General features: G+C 40.2%; 1 protein-coding gene and 1 long non-coding RNA gene across 4 annotated transcripts in view; one reads left to right on the forward strand and one right to left on the reverse strand.

The window, feature by feature from the left end:
• CMIP (c-Maf inducing protein) overlaps positions 1-27,059 on the forward strand; it is a 286,600-nt gene that overhangs the window by 198,089 nt on the left and 61,452 nt on the right. The gene's annotated exons all lie outside the window — the stretch shown is intronic.
• Positions 8,087-27,059, reverse strand: part of LOC138149212 (uncharacterized) — a 41,937-nt gene continuing 22,964 nt past the window's right edge. Inside the window, exon 2 of the long non-coding RNA XR_011165257.1 lies at positions 8,087-8,614. This is a non-coding gene — a long non-coding RNA (uncharacterized lncRNA). The remainder of the gene's footprint in view (positions 8,615-27,059) is intronic.

Genomic DNA, 27,059 nt, shown 5'->3' on the forward strand with positions numbered 1-27,059 from the left:
ACAGTGTTCTGATATTAGTTGACTAGGGATTTAGTAGAAGAGCCCCTTAGGTTGTTTGTCCGTGTTAATGAAGCTGAATGTGTCTTTTCTGGCCAAAGCCTGCTGACCCATTTCTATTTCCCTTGGAAGACCAGTTTTTCCCTCCCTGGGAAAGAGTGGTTAAATACAATGTTTGTTCTTCTCTTCCTCCAGATAGGATTTGACTCTTTGCCTTCAGGAAGCTTTCCCAGATTCATCCTTTCCCAACCAGTCCCTGCATTTATTTTTGCCACCTCCCAGCACTGTTTACATTGCTTCATATGACTGTGAAGTTCATGTCTATTGGCTTTTTAATGTGTGGGTGTGCCATTTTCCTTATTTGTTTATAGGAACATAGAACTTAGAACTGAAAAGGAATTTAGAGATAGTTTAATCTCTGAAGCTCAGAGAGAAGAAGAGTATTGTTTGCTTGCTCAAATTCACCCAGGAAGCAAAAGCTGAGCCAGGACCTAAACTCAGGACCTAAATTCTGACTAAAGTCAGAGCTCTTAACATTGTAAGCCCTAAGGGTGGAGAGTGAATCATCTAGTTCTTTTTGTCTCGCTTTAATGCCTAGTATAGAGCTAGCCACACAGTGAGCTTTGTCAGTATTGCCTAGTGATTGGTGGTACCTATTTAGAACTTGAATATTGCCCATGAGTCTATAAGGGACACCATTTGTACAACTTCCTTTGGGACCAGTCATTGGGGTTAGTATAAGATATCACAAACAGAGATCAGAGACAGGAATGGGCTGACCTTATGCCTGCTAATGCTTCACATACATTCAAAAGGTAGAAATTCTATGCCCATTAGTTTCTTGCTCTTTTTGAAAACAAAACCAAAAAACCCGGTTTTTGGTGGTTTTGGTAGTTTCCTAACTGTTCAGTATTGGGCTGTGAGCACAAGAGGCAGTTTGCTCTAAGATGTTGAAGTAGTTTCCAGAACTTGTAGATTTGCTGAGCTTCTTGGACAGAAGGCATTAAACCTGGGGAAGGAAAAGTAAGTGTTTGTTGTGAACATGAAGAAGCCTAAGCCTCTTGAGTTAGCTACAGACTTTATTTGGACCAGGACTCTGCCTTTTAGATTCATACTTTGAATGACCAAGAAAGGAGAGAGCCCCTTGAAACATAAGTGGAAAAAATATATGTGATAGGTAGAGGCTTTTGTCCCTCTCATCGGATTATTGTTTCATAGAAGAATGTTAATAAGTGACCATTAAAAACACGTAGCCATCTGTGTGAAGGAGCTGGAGCTACCTTCCCTCTCTCCACAGTTAGGCCTTGCTTGCTAAGACCGTGGGGTACAAGGATTTGACTGGCGATACCTTCCCGGAAAAACTGTTCTTTCTGACTGCTGACTTTTGTGGATTTCAATTCAAGTATCTATTAAATACCTAGAATATGCAAAGTCCTGGAAAATAATAACTGATACTCATATGGCACTCTGAAATTCACAAATGTCTCACATAACACTATCTTTGAGGCACGTAACAACCGTGTGCTAAAGATACTAATGCAACTCATATTATCTCCATTTCAGTGATGAGAAAACTGAGGTTTTCAGGAGTCCAATAATGATCCATGGTCATATAGGTAGAAAGTGCCAAAGGCAGGCTTTGAACACAGATCTTGTTCCTGTGTCATGCTTCCTGGCTTTGGGGGCATATATACAAAACCATAGATGCCATGTGACCAGTTATATGTCAGAACACATGCAGTAACAAGCAGTCTTTTGATTGGTTGTCTGCTAGTAGAGTCCCAACAGAAGGCCCTTATGCTTTGTAAGCATAAGATCTCCTTGGAATAGCCTGGCATAGTAGTTAGAATGCTAGACTTTGAGTTTAGTCTATTTTGGTTCAAAACCTATCATTAAAACTTTGCTATGAGACTATGGAAAATTAATTTAACTTTTCTGGGTTTCTCTCTAAGACTATAAGCTGTTGGTGAGTTTGAGTCTGCCTTATTGTGGAGGGAATTTCCACAAGGATGAAATCACAATACATTGACGTTTGGCAGGGAAAGTCAAGAGTTTTTGAGGTCCTGCTCATGGTTTGACTCGTTTGACACTTGACTGTCTTCTATTTTCTGTATTATGGGAGCAAATCACCCAATGCTTAGGATTGGTAAAGCAAAGAAAAGATGACATTTCACATGTTCTCAAATCAAGGAAAAGGGAATAATTTATTTGGTATTTTTAATCAAGGGTCCCCCTCCCCCACTTCCCTTTACTGAAAATATGAGCCATCAAACCTTAAAAGATGTTTTTTCACACAAATGATTTGTTAAAAAAAAAAAAGATGTTTGTCAAATTAACATGGGGTATTATCTTGGTTGGAAGTCCCTTCTGTTCCAGAGAAGTAGGAAGTAGTGTTTCTTCCTCTCTTCTCTCCTCTCACTATACCCATCCCCATCTCCCCCTTCTCCACCCTCCTTTTCTTTGTTACAGAACAGAGTAAGGAGGCTAAGTCACTGCTAGCCTTTGTGCTGATTCATCTCTGCTTGAAGGGCAGATGAGGAGTAAAACTTTTGGGTGCTCACTCAGCTTTGAGTGGGAAAGAAGAGTATGAAGTTCATGCTTTTTACCCGGGAGGATATTTAACAGTATTGGTTATCTCCCTCACAGGGCCAAAGGAAAGGCAGGCCATCAGAAAGGGAGTAACCAGAGAGATTCTAAAAGAGCAACTCCAGTCCCTGCTGATGCTATTAGGCTATTATTTTATAATGGTGATCTGGAAATATTAGGCTCTAAAGCCAACTGAATTCCCTTGGCATCAGGTGTTTGGTGGAGTGGCTAATTGACCGTGAGTGGATGCCAAGACCACGGAAGGTGCCACCATCCCAGAGGATTCCCAAGCACCCTAGAGCACCAACATAGTGGTTTTCAAAACCAGTAGAAAGGGATTATGTCCTCTATTACTCATGTGCATCCACCTCTGGGGAAATGTACTGGGACCTCATTGAGGCAAGAAGCCAACAAGATTTTTTCCAGTTCAAACTTAAGAGTGATGTCAGATAGCACCAAACTTGTTCTACTGGCCTTCTTCCTAGACAGGAATGGGGGAGGAAAGAGAGTTGGAAGATAACAGCCTCTTTTGTTTTCTGAGTGGCTTGAAATCCTCTAATCTGTTTTAGGGGCATGATGATTCAGCTGTAGCACAAAGGTGGTCAAGACCAATTAACCATTTGCCAAAGTTAGCACAGTAAGTGAGTTGTATAAGATTTACAGTAGGCAGAGACCTTAGAAGCCATTGAGTCTTCCCTCTGATTTTATATATAAGGAAACTGAGGCCCAGTCCAGGGTCCCAGGACTACTCAAAATCACATAGCTAGTAAGCTGCAGAGCTGTCATTATATCTCTGAGAAGAGAAGACTTAGGAAAGATATGATAACTCTCTTAAGGTAGTTTACTTAATCATAGAATTTCAGAGTTGGAAGAGACTAAGGATATAAAAACAAAACAATCTGTGGCTTCAAGGAATATTATTCACCTATATGAAGCATATATAAGTAAATGTAAAATACATGCAAATTGAGTAAAAGGTAATTTCAGAATAGGGGTAGCACTAGCAGCTAGGGATTAGAAAAGGCTTGTTGTAGGATGTGACTCTTGGATGAATTCTATAGGAAGCTAGGGAGTTTAGGACACAAAGGGGAGGAGCAAGTAAATTCCAGACTTGGCAGATGGTCTGTGCAAAGGCGCATAGATAGGAGATGGAAGGTCATGGATGCAGAACAGTAGGTAGAAGCCACTTGGGCTGAAGTAATGTACAGTAATTCTGGGAACGTAGGCTCAAGCCACACTTTGAAGGGATTAAGTGCCAAAGTGAGGAGTTTGTATCTTACCCTAGAGGCCATAGAGAATTTCTAGAGCTTTTTGAACAGGGGCATGGCATGCCAGACCTATGCTTGGGGAATATCAATCCATGTCATGGAGTACAAATCATAGGAGAGACCTGAGGGGAGGGATGGGTACCAAATAGAAGGCTAGTGCAATAGCACAGTTGAGAGGTGGTGGTGGCCATGTGAATAGAGAGAAAGAGAGAGATTGTGGAGGTAGAATCAACAAAACTTGGCAAATGATTGATTATGTTGGATGAAGGAAAATGAAGAGGTGATGACAATTCCAAGTTAGTAACCTGGGACTTCCGGGAAGATGGTGGTGCCCTTGTCAGAAACAGGAAAGCCATCTAGTACAGCAGGTGTCTGAAAAATAGTCCCCCTTCATGACATATCTAATAAGCAGTCGTCCAGTCTTTGCTTGAAGATGTCCAATGGGGAGTATACATATGAAGGCCTATCATGTAGTATATTGTTGTGAGGATCAAATGAAATGATAATTGTAAAGTGCTTAACACATAGGAAGCATTATAGATATGGTGGTTGTTGTTTTGAGATTAGATTTGTTCTGCTCCTTCCCAGTAGATAAAGGAAGACAATGGATAGAAAGTGGAGAGGCAGATTTAAGCTTGACATAATAAGAAAAAGCTGCCTAACAAAGCCGTTCCAAAGTGCATTGGGCTCTTTCTTCCTCTTTAAAAATCTTTAAGCAAAGTTTGGAGGACCATTTGTTAAGACTGTTGGAGATGGGATTTCCATTCAGGGTCAGGTTTGGAGTAAATGGCCTCTGAAGTCCCTTCTAATTCTAATATTCTGTGATTTTAATTCTGTTACAACTATGCTACCATCCTTAGTGAGGCTGGGATGGTTTTCTGTTAACTTGGGACTTTGTTGTGTATCTGTAGCAAATTTTTTATAGCCACTTCTCAGTCACCTCTGGACATCCCTACCCAATGTAGGCTCAAGGAATAGACAAACAATTTTAGCCTGGGAAGGAGAATAGGGGGTACATCAAGTTAGGTAGGACTCAAATAACCACATATATGATATGTCTGTCTCATTAGACAACTATCCTTGGAAAAATTCACCAAGGATAGAGAGAATTCTCTTTCTGAAATCAGTAAAGTCTTATTCCAAGCCTTTTCCCGAACATGCTCTGCCCCTGTTCCCAAAAGAAAGAATAACTGTTAACATTTAAACTTGGATCTCCTAAGTAAAGAAACCCACTCTTGGAGAGTGGCACTTAGTGACACAAATGACATGTCAGGAACTGATCCTTTTAAAGAAAGGAATCTGTTCTGCAGAAAGACCTTGCTGCTCCTCTGGAAGGGAGGAGGAAGCTAGTGGAGCTTATTCAGATATACCAATAAACAAAGCATTCAGCCTTCACAGCAACTAAGAGCCTTGTTTCAAATACTCAGTTAAAGAAACCACAGAGGGACATTAGATTGGGGCCACTAATATGAGGTTAGAAGACATCATCCTTATTTGGGAATAGAGTAGTTCCCTTATCCTGACAGGAAGGAAGAAGACAGCTTTGTATCTCCCAGCTGGGAACTCCATTTAAAGAGCCTGGCACCCCCACATAGATACAGTTCCCTCTAACACGGAACCGACCCCAAGGGAGTAGAATTTCTGGTACAGTATTCATATTCTATGATTTATTTTGGGCACTGCTAATAATGAGATGTTTTGTCAGAATATACTTTTTTTTTTATTAATTGTGTGGTGGTTTTTTTTTAAAGGCTTGCTACATTCTTAAGTGTAATTTTTTCCCTCAGTGTTGAGGCCAGGGTTTCTCCAGTGGGAACGCAATTATATATACGTCAGTGGAAAAATGTGGTTTGTTAAACAGAAATTCTTTTTATAGCCACTTACCAGGAATGCACCTGTTTCATGCAATGAGATACACCTGTGTTGTGTTCATGACTAAGGGGAGATGTGGTCACCTCTTCAGGTCTCTGAAGTGACCATCATGGGAAACAGGGATTAGACTTGTTCTGCAGAATCAGGAATGTTGTGTGAGAGCTCCAGACAGACAAAATCAACTCTTCCTCACAGTAAACACTGTCCAATAATGGAACAAGTCATTTCACAAAAGCAGAGACCAAACAAGGCTTTGTCAAGAAAGCACAGAAGAAATTCCAGGGCTGAGTAGATTAGACTCTGTGAGGCAGTGGTATAGTGGAGGGACCCTGGTTGTAGAGTTAGAGGAATTGGGTTTTGAATCTTATTTTGCATCCTAACTCTGTCACATAAATACTAGTTTGTTATAGGCAACTCCCCACTCTCACCTCCCACCCCTGGCCCAGACCCAACTCTTAATTTTCTGATGTTTAAAATGAGAAGGTTGGGGAAGAGAAATAGACAAGAGGATCAATAAAGCCCATTCCTGCTCTAATTCCCAGGATTCTGTGTTCTCTGAAGTCCCTTCCAGCTTTGAGAGTTTGTGATTCAGTGTTGATTCTGTGACTGATTCACGAGGTGATACAGCATCACTGTCACCAACTCTACTTTCTGCATCTGTCCCCCTTCACACTCCTGAGACAGCTGTGGACCTGAGATTGGACAGTGTGGATTCAGGCCAGCCCAGAAACAGGCAGGAGGAAGCTAGCGGGCAGTTCAGAGTTTGTGGTACTCAGAAAGCTTCAGCTAGTTTGGCAGAGAGAACCTGCATAGATTTACTTCTGCTCTTGCTCAAGAAAATTTAATATGAGCCCAGGGAATGTGCTTCTTCCTCCAACATTTTAGGCCACAGTATGTTTGAGTAAGGGGAGATTTATTGTTCAAGGAATTTATGTAGCAGAATGTCAGAATATATAGTTATTTTTCCCCTCTAGTCCTTTAGGAAGTAACTAAGTGGGCATTGCTTAATGCTTTTATCTGGAATCCCAGATTTATAGTCTTCATGGTTTCCAGGGCATTTTGACAACCAGTGAGGGAACCCCCATGTTCATATCCACTAAAGGTCTATGGGCACCCACCATAAACCTGTTTTAATTTTCCCACTTCTCATTCTCTGGTCCTCCCTAATATCTCTTTTCTTGCCTCTCATGCTCAACCTCTGCCCTTCTCTCTATTGCTCTCTCTCACTGACACTCAGATTGGCTGCTTGTGAACCTGTTTTTCCCCTGATCCATCCTTGACCACCTTTTTTATTTGTCTTTTTTCTCTCCTATTCTTGTTTTCCTTGAATCTTCTGAGACTTTAAAATCAAAATGGGTAGGGGTATCAACATATTCTTATTCTTCTACAGATGTTTCTGAGCAACCCATTACTGTTTTAAGCATTGTTGGTGAGGATGTTCTCTATGTTGAATTGAATGTCAAGATTACATTGATATTTCTGTGCTGAAGATATCTCTGGTGGGAACTTTTTTCCAGCTACTCAGCCATATAGAAAGGGGATACCTTGCCTGGTTGCTATGGAAGAAGAAGGAAAAATAGAGAGTGTTGTATAGTAGGAAGAGCTTGGGGTTTGAAGTCAACATGAAAACTGGTCCTTTTCAGCCACTTAATATTTCTAAGGCCTTAGTATTTTCAAATGTAAAATTAAAAGGTTGGACTGTGTGAAGGTCCCTTACAGCTCTGTCCAGTGAATCTTGTGCTCTTGCTGTCTTTCTCATTAATGGAAGTGCTTTCCTCCCAAATGTCCAGTTGTTTCTGAGATCTTTTGTTTTTCAAGTCACATATTCAAGCCTAGTTAAGTTGTGAAGGTGTGAGTGTCTCAGGAGAAGTAGTCTCCCTTCCAGGGGACATGAGAGCCTGATCAGGTGAGAAAGATGAGATTTAGGCACTTGGTGGAGTAAGGAGGTGAATATGGTTATTTGTGCTGGCTGAATAATGTATTTTCCCTCAGATATTATCAGAGATGACTTAGCTATTTCTCTGCCATTGTGATGACTATGCCAAGCCATTCATACTCCCCTACCTTATCTTTCTGTGACCAAAGAACCAGAGTCAAGGGCCCAATTTGTGACCAGAAAGTGAATTTCATCTATTTGACACCAGCTGACCCCTATGGAAATCAATGATATTGCCTCATTAGTACTGTGCTCTAAACCTTCTGAGATTATGGGCCAGTCTACATTTCATCCTCAGGCTTTAATTTGGGAAAAGTAGAACACATAATACTAAATTGTGTGGGGCACCCGCGGCCTCAAGGCCAAATGTAACCTTCTAGGTCCTTGGGTGTAGCTTTTTGACTGAGTCTAAGTTTTACAGAACAAAACCTTTTTTTTTATTTTTTTTTTTTTTATTATAAGCAATTGGGGTTAAGTAACTTGCTCAAGGTTACACGGCCAGTTATTTCTGGGTGTGGTGCTGAGTGTCTGAGCCCGGGATTTGATCCAGGTCGTCCCAACACTGGAGCCGGTGCTCTTACTCGATGAGCCACCTGGCCACCCCTAAGCAATTGGGGTTAAGTAACTTGCTCAAGGTTACACGGCCAGGTGTTTCTGGGTGGGTGCTAGCCGGGATTCGATCTCCAGGTCTTCTCAACACTGGAGCCGGTGCTCTTACTTGCTGTGCTACCTGGCCGCCCCAAAAGTGCAGAATGTATTATTCTTACTAGCTTTTTGTAAACATCACATTCATTTCTTTCTTTCTTTTTTTTTTTTTTAAAGCAATCGGGGTTAAGTAACTTGCTCAAGGTTACACGGCCAGTTATTTCTGGGTGTGGTGCTGAGTGTCTGAGCCCAGGATTCCATCTCCAGGTCGTCCCAACACTGGAGCCGGTGCTCTTACTCGCTGAGCCACCTGGCTGCCCCTACCTTTTTTTTTTATTAAGGGGATTTGTTCTGTCAAGTTTGATTCAGTCAAAGTTTAGTAACTAAACTATGATTCTATGATGCTATGATTCTTTGGGTACATCCATTAGTGGTGCTCACATGCCCTATTGTCCTTAAATTACCATTACAAAGATCTAATTATCCTTATATCCATCATGAAACAACAAACCAATCATTCAGTCAACAAATTATAATCTTGTCTCAAAGGACTATCAAGAGGAAAGAATAGTAAACCTTTTCAAGGACCCATTTAAGTTATTCATAAATTTTATATGCCCCCAATAGTAGTATTTGTTGATTGAGAAAATACATAGTGACAAAACCTACTATGAATTTAGTGATTTTTAAAAATGAATTTATTTCATAAATTATACTAAAATATACATATGTGTAAAAGGTGATACAAAAGCATTTTTGTTTACTTATTATACTAAATCTTTTAATGAGATGGACTCTTTGCAGTAACTCTGGGCATCACATCCACATCCATATCCATCCATGTTTCCTTAAAGCTATACCAATAAGAATATTTATTCCTGTTCCTACTACTTATAATAATAATAATGATAATATGTTTACTTAAATGATGGTCGTAGTCTTCATTAGGAGACATTAGCATTCCAGATGCTGTTGGTAGAATCTCTCAACATGATTAGTTACACTTGGGTTGACTTTTTTGTTTCTAATGATGATTGCTGAGTTCATAGGATCATCCTTGCAGAGCTGGAAAGAGACTTAGAGGTCATAAGTTTAAGTACTTACCTGAAGTCACACAAGTAGGTAAATGGCAGAACCTGGGGCTGAATTAGGTCGTATGACTTTGTTCAGTGTTTCCAGTGAACCATACTGCCTTTTGGGGGGGGGGGGAATTGGGGTTAAGTGACTTGCCCAAGGTCACCCGGCTAGTTTTTGTGTTATGTTTGATTTGAACTCAGGTCACGCCACCTAGCCGCCCCAATACTGCCTTTTTTTGAATGTACTTTTTTTTTTTAAGCAGTTGGGGTTAAGTAATTTGCTCAAGGTTACATGGCCAGGTATTTCTGGGTGGGTGCTAAGTGTCTGAGCCCGGATTTAACCCCCAGATTATCCCGACACTGGGGCTGATGCTCTTACTCGCTGTGCTACCTGGCCGCCCCTGAATGTACTTTTAATGGACAATCATAGGCCACCTTCTTTTTTATGTGTAGCCTAAAGGACTTCAATCTTTTTGATTTGCATATTAGAAAACCATATTCCAGAGGATAGGCTATGCTGGGCAGATGGGAGTGAATAGTGATTGTGAATTTAGCTCCTTTTCACAGAACTGAAGCTCTGTGTTAGGATGGGAATAACGTTTTCCTAATAGGTATGGTCTTCTGATGTTTTGACCACCATTGCACAAGAGCCAGTTGAGGAACTTAGCTTCCACAAATTTTAAGGATTCTCAGTGCCTGAATTAGTGACAAAAATGCTAGTGGGTGTGAAGGTAATTTTTGAGAGCCCCAGTCAGGTTTGATATCGAAGATACTGTTGGCCACAGGTCACCAAATCCCAGGTTATTGTGGGAGGTGGGGGTCCCGCCCACAGGACAAAAAAAGTGACAGAGATAGGGAGGGAGAGGAGAGAGAGCATTTATTAAATAGGATTTTCCACACACTCTGGTAAGTGCTAGAGATATAAATACAAGCAAATAAAATGGCTCCTATCTTCAAGGAACTTACATTCTAATAGAAGACAAGACATAAAGGGGGGGTTGGAAAGCAGGAGTGGGGAGTGATGAAGGTAGGAGAGGCTGCTCTTAAGGAAATAGAGGAATGTGGAGAGTGAGTTGAACTGGGGAAGGCAACAAACAGTGTTAAGTACCTACTGTGTGTCAGGCACTGTGTTAAGCACTTTACAGATTTTCTCATTTGATTCTCACAACAACCTTAGGAAGCAGGGTTATTATTATCCCCAATTTACAGTTGAGTAGACAGAGGCAAACAGAGGTGCCATGACTTGGCCAGGATCACAGTTTAGTATCCCCTGTTAGATGGCTTCCTTAGGAGTGAAGCAGGAAGGTCAGGGGGGCTTCTTAGGTAATGGTGGTTGGACCGAAGGACTTGCCAATCAGAACAGCAGGGCCCAGGGAAGGATTCCCAACATGGTCAGTTTTTGGCATTTATACCTAGTACCCCCAGACCCAGAGTCACCTCTTCAGTGTGATACAAACTGACAGCTTCTTTATGAAAAATACACTTTGGTTGTTCGTTATTTGAGAGTTTGAACAACATTTTATTTTTCCTAAAACCTGTTTCTCTTCTGTAAAGACGATGTATAGAGCAGTCATAAAAGGGGTGAGGGGAATTCTGTCATGGATTTTACTCTATATAAGATACACAGAGTGAGCTGCAGAGTAAGCAGCAGAATCCTGCTTGAGGGGAGGGCTCTAGCTGCAAGGATGTTGGACTTGGAGTTAGAGGTCCTGGGTTCAAATCCTTGCTCTGCTACTTAAAATCCTGGTGATCTAGGCCAGCTCCCAACCTGTCTTCATCTGCAAAATGAGGGGGATTGATGCAGAAGATCTCTGAAGTTCCTCACAGGATTAAGTACTGTGATCCTATGTCTTACCAGGCCAGAAGATACAAAGCCACTTACATTTTCTTATCAATCCTTGGGGCCCTTGAATGTTGAAATTGGGGTTAAAAACTGAAGAGCTGTAAAGTTCCTGCTGGAATTCTCCTGAAAGCTGTCTCTGAAGCAATCTCAGGCTTCACTGACACCAGCCCAAGTCCCCAGGTAGTGCCCATGACTCTGCCTGACATCACTGATGATGCAGGTATCTGGGGCACAGGTGCACAGAGATAGGTGGTGGAAGGGCTGAGCCAAAGGGGCTTATGCAACAGTTTATCAAAGGGGAGGGAGCAGAGCTAGAAACCGTGCTTTCTGGCCCCTCAGGAAGGAAGGATACAGGCCTCTAGCAAATTTTATCTCAACCAGGCTTTCCTTTATTATGTGGTAACTGCTGTTCTGCCCTCAGGCCCCTCCTTAAAGGGGTTTCCCAAACCTGCAGGGTGTTTGTGACACAGATGAACCTTGAGATGATTATGTTTCTTCCCAGTAGGGAGCTTCACCTGTCTTCCCTTCCCCTTTCAATGCAAGCCCACTCCAGGTAGACAACTGGCTACCTCTCCACCAGTGAGTGCACCTGTCATGGCATGAGGGAGGGGATATAGAGCCAAAATCCTGGGGTTTTCTTGGAAGCAGTTAACTACATTGGGAAGGCAGACTCTTGGGAGAGAGGGGAGGAGCAGTGGCACTGGAGCAGTCTGGATGCACATTCTCGTTCTCTGAGTCACCCAGCTAAGGTCTGAAATCAGAGAGATCTTTTTCCTGCTTTCTAATGAATGTATATTTGCCCTAGATATTATTACTATGCATTATCATTGATGATGCTGGATGGACCAGTCAACCAAATTGCTAGAACTTAAATAATCTTGGAATATGTGGAGCTTGTCTTCTAAGACTATACTCCAGTATATCTCCTATAAATGGAAGAAGATAGATATCCAAGGTCAAAGCATCATCAGAACTAGGGGCTAGGCTTTTACTTTGAAGACCTATTTCAGTAGGAAGAAACAATTAATTTCTGAATATAAAATAAACTTTAAATGACATTTGACTTGACTGGCTCAGGTTGTGTGGTCTCTTAGTTCATCAATGCTTAAGCCTTTTCAAAACTGGTTAGTGGTTATAGGATTATAGATTTAAACCTCCCTCCACTTTACAAGTAAGGAAACTGAGGCCCAGTGAGAGCAAGTGAGTTGCCCATGATAACATAATACAGTATAGCAGAGCAAGAATTTGAATCGTGGTGCTCTGGGTCCAGATCCAGTGCTCTTCCTGGCCCCGGTTGTTAGGCTGTGGGTGGGACTGACCGACCTCCACACTGCGCCCCCGCCCCAAGCCCGAAGCCCCTGGTTGGATGGAGGACGGAGCTGGCCGGAAGGAGTTCTCCCCCCTCCGAAGTGGAAAGGGGGGTGGGGTTGGGACTTGCACAGCCCCTCCCTCGGGAGGGAATTGACAGTTGGGAAATTTCTCTCTCCCCAGGATTTACGGGGACTCCTGCCACGAGTTCTCTAAAAACTCAAGGAGGCGGGGGAGCACCTCGCTCTACTTGAGGGAACTTTTTACCCTGTGCTGTTCCTTCTCCTCCCCATGGAGCATTGGGGGAGGTGGGGAGGTGGGCCCCTCTTTGGGAATCCCTCCCCTCAGATCAAAGAAGCAGGCAGGCTAGCGATCTCCGGCCTCGAAATTTAAGTCTGACCCTAAGGCAGATTGGGAATATACTTAGCTCTGTAAAAGAGAAGCCTAAAAGGCGAAGTTTTGAGATTGGCAGATTAGAAGCTCACTTCAAAAAAATTCACCAAGATTCTTCTCCCTGTTGTTCCCCCATTGACAACGCTATATTGTTAAAGGAATAAAAAATGATGAATGGGACACTCTGACTCGAGTGTTGTAATATTTTGAAATTTTGTAATTTGGGGAATATGCACAATCTCTTTTTTTATAATCCTGGTCTGGTCAGCCTGGAATTATAATGAAAGCTAGAAAAATAAACCAACAAAATATCTTTGCAAATTCTAAGAATTAATCATTAAGAAGTTGGAAATAGGATATTGGGATTGCTTTAAAAAAAAAACCAGAAGTTTTTTGTTATCTCTGCTTGACCTGTTCCCCTGAATTTGTAAAGGGAAAATTAATAGTGTTTGTTATCACAAACACTTGTGATCAAAATGGTATATAATGATTTGTAAAATGTAATGACTGTCTTGTGTTGGTATCTTTCAAATCAAGTGCCCTTTACATTATAATATACTGCCTCACCTAATTCTTCAGGTGTATGGCCTAGCCTAGGTTGTGAAATTATTGACATAGTTCTTTCTCTAATGGGAACATAAGGGTCTAGAATGCCATAAACCTTTTGAGGGATATTGTCTTTGGTTTTAGTCTGCCCTCCCCTTCTCTCTCCCCTATGGTTCCTGAACCAGTTTTTAAAATTTTAATGGTTTTTTTTTTATATTACCACCATTTAAAAATTTTCCACATCCCTACCTGGCAAACCATCCCTTAAAACAAAGAATTAATAATAATAATAATAATGAAGAGTGGTTTAGAAAATTAATGCACATGTTGAGTTTTTGGCAGCATATGCAGTGTTCTATACCTATAGCTTCCCCCCTCTACAGAAAAGGGAAACAATTATTATATCTTCTCTTTAGAGACGTTAGAGTTCTTTTGATCATTATAATTACACAATTTTGTTTCTTTTTTGGTTTGTTTCCATTGATGTATGTGTGTGTGTGTGTGTGTGTATTCTTAGTACTGCATTGTAAACTATGCATCAGTTTGTATAAGTGTTCTCATGCTTTTCTGAATTTTTCCTAGTCATCACTTTTTATGTATAGTTTTATTCCATTGTGTCCATGTGTCACGGTTTCTTTAACAATTTCCCCAGTCATTAGTAGACTGCTTTGCTACTAAAGAAGTATCATTAAAAAAAAAATCCAATGGTCTTGTTCTCAGTCCTCATTCTCCTCTACCTCTCTGCAGTCTTTGACATTGTTGATCACTCTCTCTTCCTTGATACACTCTTGTCTCTAGGTTTTTAGGGCACCTCCCTCTCCTGCTTCTCTTCTTACCTATATGATCACTCCTTAATGTCCTTTGCCGGATCCTTGTCCACATCACACTTTCTTACCATAGGTGTCCCTCAGGGGTCTGTCTTGGGCTTCTCTTCACCCTCTATATACTTTACTTGGTGATATCAGTTCCCATGGATTTAATTACTGTCTCTATGAAGATGATTCTCAAGTCTACCTATTCTGCCCCAATCTCTCTGCTGACCTTGATCTCCAACTGCCTTTCAGACCTTTCAAACTGGATGTCCAAAAGACATCTTAAACTCAACATGCCCAGAACTGAATTCATTATCTTTACCCCTAAACCTTCCCTGGCTTCCTTTAAGTCCCAGCTAAAATCCCATCTTTATCTAGAAGCTTTTCCCAGCTCCTCTAAATTCTAATACCTTCCATCTGTTAATTATTTCCCAGTTATCCTGCATATAGCTTGCTTTGTGTGTATTTGTTTGCATGTTATTTCCTTCATTAGATTGTCAGTCCTTGAGAACTTTTGCCTCTTTTTTGTCCCCTGCTCTTAGCACAGTGCCATAGTAGCCACTTAATAAATGTTTACTGATTGATTGATCATAAGTAGGGGGCTGTCCTAGAAACCAGGAAGATCTGAGTTCAAAATTTGCCTTTGCCACATAACTCACTTTGTGACCGACCCTAGGCAAATCACTTAATTTTAAGGGATCATAGGCAACACTTTAAAACTAAGTTGCAGAGAGGTAGTTTCCTTAATGAGAAGTTCTCTATATCAATGAAATCATAGGTCCATTTCTTTTTCTGTCCTATGTTGTTTCAGCGAAAAGCATTGCTATGAATCTTTTGCTGTATTTGGGACCTTTCTGCTTTTGAACTCTTTGGCTTTATAGGCCTAGCAGTAGGACCTTGGGTCAAAGAGTATGGACATTTTAGTCCCATGTTTCTCTGCCCCCATCCTTCCTCTTTTAAAGCATAATTACAAATTCTGAGCAATTTTTCAAGTATGGAAGCAAATCCATGTTGCCAATTACCATGGAGACTACTGGTTCTTAGCGAGCCTTCATCTCAAATAAAGGCTTGATTTTGAGCCTAGATGAAGGAGAGATTCTGAGAGTGGTGACAGAGGAAGGATTTTTTTTTCCTTTTTTTATGTTTGGGGGAAAAACTTGCTTATTTCATCCTGAGCTCAAAGGAGAAGGCAAAAAGAATGATCACCTTCTCCTTTCAAATCCCATAGTACTTTGTTCATACTTATGATACTTGCAAATTCTGCTTTGCATCCAATAGTTTATGTCCACATATTACCCCCTGCTAGGCTGCAGGCACCAGGAAGCCAGGGAACCTTATTCATCATTGTATTCCCTGTGGGCTTTGGACTGTAAATATTTGTTGAATGAATGAAAGAAGGAGTCAGTGAGTAGAAAGCAAACACAACAAAATTGTTGGTTATTTTGATGGGCTAGTAACTGTAGACACAGTAATTTTCCTCTGTACATTGGCCTCCACTTTCAAATTCTGTACCATGACTTGCAAGATTTCATATGGATACTATACAATGCATATAGCAATAAAATGGGCCTTTCTAACTGAAACAAATAACATTTATCATAATTATGGGGGACAATTTGCCCCTGAACACCCCATTTCCTCTATAAAATAGGAGTGTGCATTTACTTTAAAAAAAAAATCTGTTTTCCTGAATTCTGTTTTGCATCATTTAAATCCAACATGTTTCATTTATGTATGAAGAATGACTTGAAGAAAAAGTTAAAAAAAGAACTATTACCTCTATTTACTGGTAGCCAGAGGAAAATTCCATAGCCCAATCTGTTAAATTGTATCTCAAAGCCAAGACCTTGTTTGATTTCATAGAAGGAAGTTACATGGTTGCCATTGGTCATAGAATTTATGGAAGAGACCTTAGTGATCATAAAGCCAAGTAGTTCACAACCTAGGGGTGAAGGCCTCCTAGGGGTAGGGAGGGATGGAGTTATTTAAAAAGGTCCATAAATCCGTATATATTCCAAGTCTTATTTTGTCATATTTAATCAAAGAATACTAAATATTATAACGATCATGACAAGAATCTGAGGAATTTTTGGACACTAAGAAAGGATTTCATTCTCAATTTTTAGGTTCTATTTCCCTTTTCACAGGTGGGGAAAATTGAGACTCAGATTGAAAAAAAAAAAAAGACTTTCCCAAAGGTCAAACAGATAGTAAGAGAGCTGTGAATAAGCCAGTCATCCGGCTTTAAATGCACTGCTCTTTGCTGCCTGAGTTTGAAATTAGAAGGGACCATAGATGTCTAGTTCAACTCTGTCCTTTTAAAAGTTTTACTTGTATCATAATCATTTCAGTTATGCCCCTGCTAAACCTACCACCAGTGACCCTTACCTTAAAACAAAGAAAAAAGTTAAAACCAAATGACACATAATCACATCTCACAGCATATGAGACAGTTCATACCCATAGTCTCCCCTCTCTCCAACAAAAGGAGGAAGGTGTATTTCTCCTCTCTTCTCTGGGGTAATGATTGATCATTATAATTATATAACATTTAGCTCTTTCTCACTATTCTTTTCATTTAGTTTCCAACCCTCTTATGTTATTGATCAAGAAACTAAGACCCATAGAGGTTAAGTATCTTATCCAAGAGTATCCAGGTTACTACCAGAGGGTAGCAGGATCAGGAGGTCTGTCATCTAAACTGAAAATGGCAGCGATGATGGACCGTCAAATGGGCTCCAGATTTACCTAAATCTATCGTATGATGTTAGCACAAATAACTATTGCAATTGCTACATTAAGATGAGAAACACTGTCAAACTGTTCATCATCAGAAATGGCTATGATATTATCAGTGGAAATTAAACTAAAAAAGATACATTGCCACCTGCCTTACTATTACATCCTAAGAATTTCTGATGATGAACAGTCTGACAGTGTCAACTACTTTGGTGGCAAGAACTGTCTTTTCTGAGTCTTCAGTAACTTCAGTAACAGTGCTGCCACACCTGCAGAAGCACTACCATTCCTGGGGTTCTTGGACGAAAGGCTCTGGATGCCTCCACCAGCATCTGAAGAGGGAGGTGATAGTCAGGGTGGTGACTGACAATTGTTTGAGCTGCTTAACACATGCCACCTGCTAGTTCTGCCTCTGGGTTTATCATTGCTTCCACAAAGCTGATATTCTTGTCCTTTGGTGTCATTTGTTTGGTGGTTAGTTCTCTTCTTTGGAAGAATGGTGGGCAAACTAATTGATCAGAAGGATTGCAATTTTAACAATGAAAAAGTAAACATCAAAACAGCTAGCTCTCAAGAAAACAAGGGGTTCTAAGAGGCAGGGGTGAAGATTCCAGGCTTGGAGAATAGATACTGATACAAAGGCACTGAGATAGGAGGTGGGGGTTGATTCATGAATAATAGCAAGAAGGCAAGTTTGGCTAGACTATACAGTGTATGAAAGGGAATGATGTATAACAAGTTTAGAAGGGTAGGCTGGGGCCAGTTTGTAAAGGGCTTTAAGTGCCAAACATGAGGGTTTTTATATTTGGTCCTAAAAGTAGTAGGGAGCCACTGGCATTTATTTAGTAGGGAAGTGAAAGACTCATACTTGTCATTTAGGAAAATCACTCTTTCTTGTTCATAGCGCACATGGAATATTGTGTACACTTCTGGGGTCCACGTTTTTTTTAAAGGACTTCGATAAACTGGATAATGTCTAGAGAGGGCGGCCAGGGTGGCAAAACGACTTGAGATCATGATGCTTTATAAGGATCAATTAAAGGAATTTAGGATTAGCCAAAAGCAGAAAAAAAATAAGGGGGATATAATAATAACTGCCCTCAAGTCTTTGAGGCTATATCACATAGAAGAAGAATTAGCTTTTTTTCTCTGTTTGACCCTAGAGGGCAGAGCTAGGCAAATGAGTAGTTGTTTCAAAGAGGCAAAATTAGGTTTGGTACAAGGAAACACATCTTAATGAGAGCTGTGCAACAGAGGAATATAGGAGACTTTGTGGGGTTCTCTCTCACTGGAGTCTTTAAGGGATTCTTGGGCAAATATAGGGTAGATGAAGATGACTTTTGAAGTCCTTTCCAGATCTGAGACTGTAATTTTGTATTGTTGATCCTATGCAGTTGTCCTGGGAAAGGGACAAAAGGGAGACCTTGAGAGTTTCCTGTCCCGTGAATTTCAGTGGGAGGAAAAAAAAAATCGAATTTGTGAATTGTAGAGTTTATGGGGAAAGGGACCATGTTCTGTACTAACTTTCTCACCTACTGTCATACATGGAGCTCTGCACATAGTAGGTGCTTCAAAAACATTTGATGAATTGGACTGAATTAAAATTGTAGATCATCGGCATTAGTTCCTATGCTGCTTTGTGCAGGTTTTTTTCTTTTTAATGACATGACTTGGGGAGGGAAGGACGGAGAGAGAGAGAGAGAGAGAGAGAGAGAGAGAGAGAGAGAGAGAGAAGGAGGAGGAGGAGGAGGAAAGGAAGAGAGTGTGTCATTCAAGTGACAGTAAGAGCATCACTTAGGTGGTTGCAAAAATGTTGTTAGTAGGGTGTGCCAGCCCTCTCTCATGGTGTTACCCCTGTTTTTGGTGACTAAATATGTCATGAAAAGTTTGAGATTCTCCCCTTTTCTTCAGCTTGAGCACTCTCTGCTGTATGACTGGTTTCCAGAGAGATAGCCAGGTGTTACCCAGGTAACCACCTTCCCTAACAGTCCAGGAGTTTTCTCTATACATGTTAAGAGGGGGAAATGCCAGAATTATTTAAGTAATAAGATTTTAGGAATGAAAAAATGGAGATATAGTCCTACTTTTTCACCTTTCCTCTGTTTATTCTTCCCATCTCCCACTAAGGAAAAAGAAGTCCAAGTTACATTATTTTCTATCATATATTCTTGATAACTGAGTGAGTCTCCTTCTTCTGAATATGTCCCATATTCTTCTAGCTCTGCATCTTTACTCATACTATTTCCTTTGCCTGGAATTCCAAGCTCCTCATTTCAGTCTTTTGAAATTCTGTCCATCCTCTTTCTATGTTATGTCCTTTTTGAAGCTTTCCTCTTTCCCTCACTAGTTGGAATTGTCTCTACCTTACCTGATTCTATAGTAATTTGTACTTGTTTTATGCATTTCTTAGTCTAGTTTATATCATATTTATCCTTATCCATGTTCTACTTTGGCCCCAGTAAAATGTAGGCTTCTTGAGAGCAGGGTCTATTTAATATTTATGTAAAATGAGGTAATGTTTGTAAAGCGTTTAGCATAGTGCCTGGATATAGTAGGGGGCTTAATAAATGCTTGTTCATAGATTGACTAGATTAATTGATGCCCCTTTATAATCTTAAGGTGATTCTGTGGTCTCAGAGGCTTGATCAGTATAAATTGACCTCTCCCTGACTTAACCAGACTGAAAAAGGTGTCTGTTTAGGCATATGTCCTCCATAGAATGACTGGAGATACTGACCAGACAATGTAATTTTCTGGGGGGTGGGTTACTCACAAAATCTTCTACTACGGCACATAAAGACTTTAAAAGCCTGCATTAATGGTATATTGTCCACATTTATATCACAGATCATTGGAGAAAATGCGTTTAGGTATAATTGTCACTTAATTAGACTGCAAACTCTTTGGAAGTAAGGACTATGTCTCATTTGTTTTTACATTTTTCCACTCAGAAACATAAAACATCACACATGCTGAATGAATGAATGAATGAATGAATAAGCTTGGCTACATCTGGCTCATCCCATTGCTGCAGCCCATCAATGGAGCAAGTTGAATAAGAGAGAAGAGAGTAGCACTGACTCACAGTGAGGCTAGACTAGTCCATCATCCTCCCCCTTGCCTACATGGAAACCAGACCAGAGGGTGGTTTGACATATTTGCCCATAGGCTTCTTCTCTGATGCCCACAATCACATCTGGCTACTTTTTATAAAAATAAATAAGAACAGTACAAAGCAACCACATACAAGCCAGCACAAAGCCACCACGAGACTGGTGTGGCCAGTAAGGATGCTTATTCCTAGCAGCCAAAAAGGAATTAAAGATTCAAAGGACCTCATGTCTAGGGCTTGGCACAAGAGGAGCCTAGCCATGCTAGTTTTGCAGTGAGTCATGCCCAAGACCAAACATGGTATAAGTACCCATGATGTAGGTTATATAAGTAGAATAAACAGCTAGACTGGGATTCTGGAGTTCACTTCTTAGGCCAAGTACAAGGAAGGCATTGTGATAGTGGAAAGCCTTGCTACTTAAATATTTTCTTTTTCTTCTTCTCTTCTTCTTCTTCCTCCTCCTCCTCTCCTTTTATCTCCATCTCCCATCCCAACCAAATTTTCCTGACTTTTCTTTTTCTGTAATTGGCATCATTCCTTTCCCAGTTATCTGGACTTGAATTTGTAGTTTTCTTGAATTCCTTGCTCTTTTATGCCAGGTTTACAATTAAGCATCAAGTCTTGCTCCTTTTTTATTCTTCATATTTTTCTTATATCACTCCCTTTATCTTTCATTTCCACTGTCACCACTTTAATCTGTTCTACCTACCCACCCCCACCTTGCCCACTCACTTTATCATTGGTTTATATAAAAGGTGCATTTTACTCCAGGAAAACCAAATCTTGTATATTTCTCCTTGTGACATTTCTCATACTATTCCTTTCTTTCCATCTTGTCTGCCATTACTTTTCATTGAGATCATATGATCATAGAATTAGAGCTATAAAAAAACCTCAGAAGTTATCTAGCCCAATTCTCTTATTTTTCATCTGTCAAACCAAGGCCTAGAGAGGGGACATACAACTAGCACATGAACCCAGGCCCTCTAATTCCAGATCTCCAGCTGTCTTTCCACTACACTCCTTAAGTCTTCATCACCTTTCACTTGAAGCACTGTAACAGCTTGCTAGTTGGTCTCCCACCTCCAGTGCATTCTGTATTAGATGACTGGAAAAGCAATTAGATTTCTTCTCTCTTTATCCCACTATTAGTTACTTCCCCCTTCTCTAACTCTTTTTATACTCCCATTCTGCACTTTAAAGTAATGGCTTTGTATACCCTAATCCTTAATTCTCTGTTCCATCTACATTAATCCTTTATTACATTCTGTCTTGTTCCCTCCTTGTCCTTCCAAATAGACTGTAAGTACCTTTGTGGTCCAGAACCATGTTTCAAGCTTCTTTTTCATTTTTGAATTCACTCAGCCAAAATTGATGTGTGTCATAATGGAAAGCGTGCTGGGCTTGGGATCAAAAGACACCAGGATTCTAATCCTGACTTTAGCACTGGCTTTAGCTTTGTGAACCTGGAGAAGTCATTTGAGTTCTCTGAGCCTCAGTTGATTCCTCATTGCAAAATCAGAATAACAGTGAATCTCTCAGAGTTGTGAGTTCTCAACCTTAAAGCCCTTTGTGAGTGCTTTTTTTTTTAATCTGGTACAAACTTTTGCACTGAATACAGATATATTATCACATAGTTCTTGTACTTAAGGAACTTTTCTTCATCTGTACCCATTAGTGACAGGACTAATAAAAGTTTATACCGGCAAAGATCGACAGTGTCATCCATATAGGTAGTCCCCCATCCAGTCCACAACTCATCCAAGCCTTCTCATCCTCCACGACTCTTGTCCATGTCTTCCCATAAATTCTTCTGTGGGGGGGGGATCCTTTTGTTCCCTTGATATGACATGGAGACCAGTGGAATAGTTGAACAGTTGTGCCCCAGCTGTATGACCAACCTACCCCTTTTTTTTCTCTCATACTTTCAGTCATTTTCTTGTTGAAATTCTTCTCCTTCTCTGACAGTCCTTATGTTGGTACTCTACTTAACAGCCATTTGTGTACCTCTCCTATGTCTTTTGCGTATACTACAACTTTAATTCTTTGATGACTATGGTATTCCATAATTTATAGTCATATAACATCTCCAGAAGAATATTAATAGTGAAGGATGGGTCTTTTGGGGGGAAGCCTGAAGTCATTAAAAGCACCAAATAATTTTCCAAAGGCACCCCAGTCTCTTCTCTTATATTTGTCTGGATCCAGTTCATTGTCCATCCACAGTGTCTGTCTAATATTTATTTTCTGATAGACCAATTCTCTACTCCAAAAGCATAGTTCTAGGACAACAGGCATTTGTTAGCCACCTGTTTTTTTCTGTGTGGATAGTCAGGCCAAACCTTTTTGAAGGATTATGTATTTAAATCATCAGAAAACTGTCAAACAAATATCACTGTTGTATCTTTTAGGAATCTTATTTTAACATAAGCAGGGGAGGTATCTTGTTGGAGGAGAGACTTTAAGGTGGATTTTACTCTACAAAATGAAATAAATTTTTATAATCAAGAAACAATATATACAGTGGGATCTTACATTCTTTGTACCTTTGAGTCAACTTTTGACTGTAAAAATATGGTCTGCTGTAAAATGTAATTTGTAAAATCCTTGATATGAATGATTTTGTAGAGATGGAAAACTAGATACAGGATTAATAATTATTAATATTTTCAGACAAATTTCACAGCCCCCCAAGATTTTGATATCTTTTCTGTTTCATATATCTTGGCTATTGATCCCACAATATTTTCAAAAGTATTTGGTGGCCAAACAAACTTCCTCTATGGCTGCCTGGACTATCTCAGGCAGCTGCTCTGCCTTTGTTTTCTTTACCCCCATTTCTGTTTCTTCATGCAGCACATTTGAAGTTTATATGTCTGTCATCAACCTATGAGTATGAAATGTACTACTCATTTCTACCCTCCAGCTGCTGATTACTTTGAGTGGGTTGGTTGAGGATGGATAAGAGGAGACATCCCCCTAGAATTACCTTCTTATTAAATCGGTAAAGATTCAGAGCATGACTGGCTGATCAAACATTATATGCAACCCTATCACCCTGACCAATGTGATTAATTCCCTACAGGAGCAAATTGAAGTCACCTTTCTCCGATATCTTTAACTGATCACATCCATCTTCTCTTCCTCATAAGAAGACCCTTATAATATGTATCTGGAGCAGGCAGCTCCTGCTTCTTGATAGCTTTTCCATAGGACAGTAAACCTAGCATTTCTCCTGATAGCAAGAGGTAGAAAGGATAGCCAATCTAGCTTATGCTAAAGAATAATGGGGTTTGTCATCTATTGTGGAAACCCTGCCTTGTATCCTTCCTGACTCACTTCCTTCTCATATCTTATTTTTCATTGTTGAGATGAATCAGAGATGCATTTCTGCAATAATATGGAATGTCACTTAAATATTAAAATATCAAACTAATAATTTCTGTATTTCAGCCAATCCTAACAAATTTCACATTTCTATGGAAGGTTCATAAAGCACTTTCTTCATAACAACCTTGAGAGATAGGAAATGCAAGTATTATTATCTTAATTCCATAGATTATATACATTCCTCATTGTAAACTGAGTTAGCCTTTTGTGGCCACCAATAGCCAGGATATATCCATGAATTAATTATTCATTCATTTGGCAAACATTTATTAAGCCCTTAGTGTGTGCGGAACACTGGGGTAGGAAATGATGGCTAGACAAAGATAAGTAAAACATAGGCCTGGCTCTTAAAGAACTTATAATGGAGGGAAATGAGACATGGACACAAATAACTGTAGTACAAACTTGAATGGGATAAGTTCATGGTAATAGGATCCTAAGATTTAAAGCTGGGAGATACCTTTAAAACAATGTGGTCCCAGTCCTTCATTCATAAGGGAGCTGAGGTTCCTAGAAATAAAGTGACTTGCTCAGTGTCACACAGGCAGTAAACAGCAAAGAGCGTCACATGCTAGGAGATCCAGTGAGGAAGAAATCACTGTCAATTAGAAAATAATGGAAAAAGGTATGTTCCTGAAATCCATGTAAACCATTTTTTCCTAAAACAAGTACCTTTTAATTTACACACTGCAAACATACTGCTTCAAGAAATCCTAAAGTAAAAAAAATTTTAAGGATTTTTTTGTACGGGAAATAATTTATCATGGCCTGTTTTCTAGATTTTCATATATCAGCTTTGCTTTAAAGCAGGGTCTACCTAAATTCAGCCTGGGCCAGGTGCTTGACAAAATGAGTGACAGAGGCAATGTGGCACAGTGGAAAGAACGTTGAATTAGGAGTCAGAAAACCTGGGTTCAAATCCTGCTTCTTCTCACATACTGACCTTGAACAAATAGCTTCACTATCCCTCCTGGCCTCAAGTTCCTCATCCACAAAATGAGGGACTTGGACTATATGGCTCCTAAGATCCTTAATCTAGTCTTCATCTATGATCCAGTGACTTATCTCCTATTGTTGCATTCTCTTGAATGAATGAATGAATGAAGTGATTTTAAATAGAAAGTTTTTAGAAAAACTTGAGTGGAAATGCTCTGTGATAGTATTCTGATGACATACCCTGGAAGTGTGGGTAGACATCATCAAAAGCTCAGCCTCTGTGTTGAGGAATTGCCTTACAGTACTTATGGAAGCCCAACGTTGCCTTCCCCCAGCACCTTTACCCCTTTCCAGACTCCTTAGGAGTGAGGAGTGTCATCTGGGGCTGATTGCCATTTCTGCTGTGCTGAATGAATTTCAATACATTAGTGGCAGGTTAGCATCGTGAGTGATTCCAACTCCCCACCCCCACCCCCTCTGTCTGGTAGAGCTGACACCCTATGTAGGGTTTTACACCTTCGTAATCATGTTCAGCCTCAAGAACTTTTTTTTCCTACTGGGTACATCTCTTGTGAAACAGCCTGGTTCCTGGCCAAATGTTGCTTTTTTTCCACTATCAAATGAGAGACATGGTTAGATTGCTTCTGTGCTATGCTTTGTGGTCTGTGATACAAGAGCAAGACCACACCAATGGACACATTAATTGCTAGGCTGCAGACTTGAGATCAGAATTGACATTCAATACCCCTCTCTTGTCATCTTGTCTATGATTCATTGTTCCTCTGGTTTTCTGCTCAGAGTTCAGTTTAGGGTGAAGGGGTAGGAGGAAGGGGAGGGCTACAATCAAATCGATAAACATTTATTGAATGACTGTGTGCTAGAAACTGTGCTAGACTCTGGGGTTACAAAGACAAAATTGGTCTTTGCCTTTAAGGAGTTTCAGCCTCCCAATGGACTACGCTGTCACATTTGGTGATTTGGGTATCATAGGACCTGGTTCGGTTCCTTGATTTGTCATGGACTATTTGTGTGACTTAGGGCAATTTACCTCTCTGGGCTTCAATTTCCTCATCTGTATGTAGAATGAGGAGGGTGGACTAAATCATCCTCTAACTGCCAATATATAACTGTTAAGTGGGATTGAGCCATATATGAGATCTTTGTGATTTCTTCATTGAATGCCTTCTTCCTTTAGAAGAGAGAACATGTGTGATTCTGGAGTCGTTAAGAGAAGTTTAGAGAAAAGATAAAGCCCAGAATACATCTGAAAAGTACAGAGTAGGATAGTCTTGAAATGATTTTAAATGGGCTGAATTCCTGATTCATATATATAATTAAAATAGAAATTCATTTGAATTAGTGACTTGACTAGTCTGTCTTTCTATTGCCCATCAGTCTGAGGTCTCCCTCTTGCAAGGTGCAGTTTTCTTACCTCTGTAAGACATGGCAGGGCTGGGGAGAGTGTGCATGCATAGAAATTTGTGCACACACACAGACTTAGATGCAATCATACATACTCATACACATTCATCCACACTCACCTTTACTCATATACTTCTCCAATGCTGTGGATGAGTTTGATAAGGATATATATGTACCATTTTTAATTATAGGAACCCTATAAGTGATTGGGGAAGGGATCCCAGAGCCCCCAGAAAAGCATTTCTGAAGTTAAATGTTGTCACAACGCAGGTGGTGTGCAGAGAACACTGTTACAACCCTCATGTTTCTATGAACACTGACGTGAGCTTTATTTTCTGCCATCCATCTTCCTTCCTTTCCTGTAGTATACAGGGAGGGCATATATAACAAGGAAAAAGGGAAGATGGCAAGTGTACAAATTAGATGGATGTGCTCAGGTGTCTGCCATATGTGCAGCTGTTTTCACTGAGCTCCAGATGCAGCAAGGCTGAGTCTCTGAAGAAAGATTGAAAGCAATAGGGCCAGATAGCCATGTCATCCCCCGTTGCCTTAGTGTGTTCTAGGTGGGGGGAGGCACCCATAGTGAGTGGGTGGTATCTTGATAGATTTCATTCCTCTGGTGAGTTGGAGAGTGAGATTCAATCCCTCCCTGGATATAGAAATGTATTCAAGAGATTCTGATTGAGGATATTTCTCATAACTAGAGTCAATACAAATGTTTCCTTTTCCCCTTTTTGGAAGTTTGGTGGTTAGAATAAAAGAGTCATGTGGGGCATGATGTGATCCTAAACAGCTAACAAATATTTTTGAAACACCTTCTAATATGCCAGGCATTGTGCTAAGTGCTGGGGTACAAAATAAAACAAGCCAAAAAAAATAATCTTCAGTATTTTAAGCACTGTTAAGTGGAAGAATGATCAGACTTACTCTATTTAGCCCTCAGATAGGGTTTGCACTAGCTGACCTCTGAAGTCTGTTTCAGCTCTGAGATCCTGTGGCTCTGTTTACCCCATTCAGTGTATTTTTAAAAAAATCAGATCACATGTTAATTTCCAGATAAGGTAACCTAACTGCATCAGCAACATCTGAGGGTGCTAGGTATTTCTTCTGGTACAGTGAATTCAGGAGGAGAACATGCTGCACACACTCTCTAATGCAGGTCTGGCATGAGGATTGTT

The sequence above is a fragment of the Petaurus breviceps genome, unplaced genomic scaffold, assembly GCF_028583685.1.
Source record: "Petaurus breviceps papuanus isolate PSGF00001 unplaced genomic scaffold, PetGlider_PUasm1.0 90845, whole genome shotgun sequence".
NCBI lineage: Eukaryota > Metazoa > Chordata > Mammalia > Diprotodontia > Petauridae > Petaurus > Petaurus breviceps.